Source organism: Olea europaea, chromosome 12, assembly GCF_002742605.1.
Source record: "Olea europaea var. sylvestris chromosome 12, O_europaea_v1, whole genome shotgun sequence".
In the NCBI taxonomy this organism is placed as follows: domain Eukaryota; kingdom Viridiplantae; phylum Streptophyta; class Magnoliopsida; order Lamiales; family Oleaceae; genus Olea; species Olea europaea.
The window spans coordinates 24,998,291-25,001,909 of record NC_036248.1 but is presented as its reverse complement, the minus strand read 5'-3'; positions in this window follow the sequence as shown (position 1 = coordinate 25,001,909).

Below are 3,619 nucleotides of genomic sequence, written 5' to 3'. Positions count from 1 at the left end.
GGTTGCATTGGTGTAGGTACTCGATTCACATAATTTTTCTCTAATATTTGGCCCTCGTTGGTAATAGATATCTGCATAGCTGGTGGTGGTTGTTGAATCTGGTTCTTGTTCTGATTTTTAGCCACTACCCTTGTTTCTCTTTGTTCTCTTCTACATTGTCCGAATGTTCTTTCGATCTTGGGATCTAATGGTAGGAGTTCATTTTGTCAAAATCTTGCATTAACTATTGATAACATGAAAGAAGTAAAATAGAAAGAAATTAGGAAGTTACATGAATAGTCTAAAATAAACAAAAAAGAAAAATAAAATATCGAGTCTAATAAAAACTAACAAACTAAAATTAAAATCGTTATTCCTCAATAACGGCGTCAAAAACTTGTTCGCATGAAACCCACAAGCATTTGGAATCATTGTACAAGTTATAAAATTTGTGAGTTAAGAGTATTGTTCCCACGAGGAATAAAGTCTCATTTGTAGTTCAATAGTTACTATTAAATTCGAAATGTGGTGACATCAAAAGAGTTGTAATATGTTTGTTATTTATTCTAAATCTACTCTAAAAAAGAAATAAAAAGTGATCAAATCCAATATGATTGTTTATATTAGAATATTGAATCCCCATATTGCCATTTATTTCAATTCTTAATTCATAATCTAGTAAATTCATACATTAAAGACAATCGATAACCCACTTATATTCAATATTCTTTTTCAAGATATATTAAACTTATGATGAACACAAATTGATCTCATTCCTAATCTGAATTTACATAAAAAAAAAAAAAAAAAAAACATGCATTGATTTACAGGATTTATCACACATGATTGCATATGTCATAGATATTATTCCTAACGCCTATTATCCATGTATTGATTTTACCGCATTCTAAACTTATTGTGAGTATATCCTACACTACAACAAGCAACTTACTTTCTAATTAGTGATCAACCAATTAAATAGTTCAATGGAAATGCAAAATCAATCAAGAAAAATCATGAAATACCAAATTAACTGTCTTGAATTAAAATTAACAAACAATACGGCTCATCGTTCATTCAATACAATGAAAAACTTAGCACCATCCTAATTCTTAAATTATATAAGAAAATAATGAAAAGACATCACCTGTATCAAAGAAATATGGAAGAAAGTAGAAAGACCAACTTTCTTGAATAAAATCTTGATTTTTTATGGATAATCTTCAAGAAGTTTGCACAATTCCCCAGATGTTGATGATGTAGCCTTGTTCTCCACCTCCTAAAATATGTTGAATCTATGAATTTTTAGGTATAAGGAAGGTTCCCAATGATATGGGCGTGTTCTCCTATTTATATGATGTCAAAGAGATTCTTTACCAAAATAAAATAAGGAAACCTAAATTTTTCCGCTTTTAGCATTGAGGCGTGTGCCTGGTATAATTTAGGGTGCACGCTTGTGAGCCTTGGGTGCCTCAATCACTCAATCACCTCCTTTTTGGTTGGGAGTGCGCCTCTCCTGCAGGCAAGGGCGCGCGCCTTGACTAAGTTTCAGCAACCGAATAGCTTTCAGTATTTTTATCATAACTTTTTCTCCTAATATCCGATTGAGATAATTCAAAGTGTATTGGAAATCTTCTTCAGAGGGCTACAATTATTCTTGAGATATAATTTTCCCAATTAGAAAGTTTTCTATGCCAAAATTGGGTCGTAATATGATACTAAAAATCGAAAACATAACTTTTTCGGTTGAAAATTAATGTATGATAATATTTTGACTATAATTCATCCCTTTGACATCTTTTCTCATCTAGTTGATCCTGGGCACTCTCAAATATTCACCGTGAGATCCGAAACAACTTTTAAGTATTTACATTTTAGTCCCCAAATTTTGGATTTGCTTCATTTTCCCCCTTTTCCATTCTTTCTTCCAATTCTTCTTCGAAACATGAATTTTTCCTAATAAAAGTAATAAATAACAAATTAGGTACTAATCCGTCCAAGAATAATAAAATATCATCATTTAAGATCTCAAATAAATGTAGAAACTATACTTATCAATAAGTTCGCGCTACAAAGTTACGAAGAGGTAATAGATATACAAGATTTTCATTTCATTGATAAAAGTCTTCGAAATTATATTGTAGGGAATGAAATTTGTGTGAAAAAAGCAAAAACTAACATATGGCATCAAAAAGTTAAAAAGGAACATGTCAAGGATAGGGAAAATCATCTCGAGGAGCAAAGAGATCAACTTGGGGGATAAGGAGATCGTCGTGTTAAGCTAGAAGGTCATCTTGGGCAAAGGTATGATCATTATCAAAAGGTACTTGGGATGTACCAGCTCTAGCATATATTCCAGTAAAGCCTTCTGATACTCTAACACCTTGTAAAGGAAACCAATTTTGAGGTCAGGCACTTTTATCCCTATAAAGTTGATGATCTTATTAGAGTTGATAACATAGACCTCTCGGGAGACCTTCCATTCATCCACCACATTAATTGCTCTTGCCACTGCATGTTAGCTCAATTCTTATTCATCTCCACCTTCTTTATCTCATCTATAACATTGACCTTTGCCTACTCCAACTGATCCTGATGAACTCTTCCCTTGCTTGGCCTTAGCCTCCATACCTTCCCTCCCTAATTGAGCCTTAATCGTTGGCTCAAACTTTGACGAGCAATCAAAGTAGTTCTCTCTGTTGGGAATTGATTTAAACATGCACAGCGGAATTTAACAGATTTCAATTCCCATTCAGGATTCAGCTTTGTATTTAGATAAAAACTGTGATGAGAAATATACCTTTTGTGTGATTTGCAAACTCTTTCGCGTTATTCCTTTCCAGCAGCTTGAATCTGCCTCCCACGGTTGTCTAATTGTCCAGCCTCCAATGAAATCCACACAGAGAATAGACTGCAACTGCTAGAGTTTCTCTCTTGTGCCAGCAATAATAATGAAAACCTTATGGACCTCAAACCCTAACTATGTATATATATAAACCCAAAAGGACCCGGCCCGGTCCGGTCCAATATTTAATTAATCCAATTAATCAAACCCGGTCCGTGAATTAATTAATCTAATTAATTAATTCGGGATTATAAATAAGAAAATCAATTAATTAATTTATCCAACGATTGTTAAATTAATCAATTAACAATTTGCAGTCTTCCAATTCTCTTTTGTGTGCGACCCATTAGGTTCCCGACCACGATGCCTAACGTCGTGAAATATTATTTTGATCTAATCAAAATCGATAAATTAATACACCCTTTTAATTTATCGTCAATTCACATTCGCCGTCCCTGATTGACATCTAGCAATGTGTCAGGGCAATACATGTGACGGGAAATGTCACGTGGTATGACAAAACCAAAATCGTTCGTTTATCATGGAACTATTATCCCTTCGTCAATACGATCCGATCAATTACGAGATATGGAATTGTGTCAATCTCGATCATCGATCATATCTTTCATTCCACTATTAAGTCAATATAAATCGAAAACTCCTTTTCGACTTATGAGTACACCTTGGCCAAGGATTTCATCATCGACTTAATTGAATGAAACGCAGATCATCTCCTACTATCTAAGAGTGACGAATCCTTTATTGATCAATCACAACCTTCATACGATTCTTGAC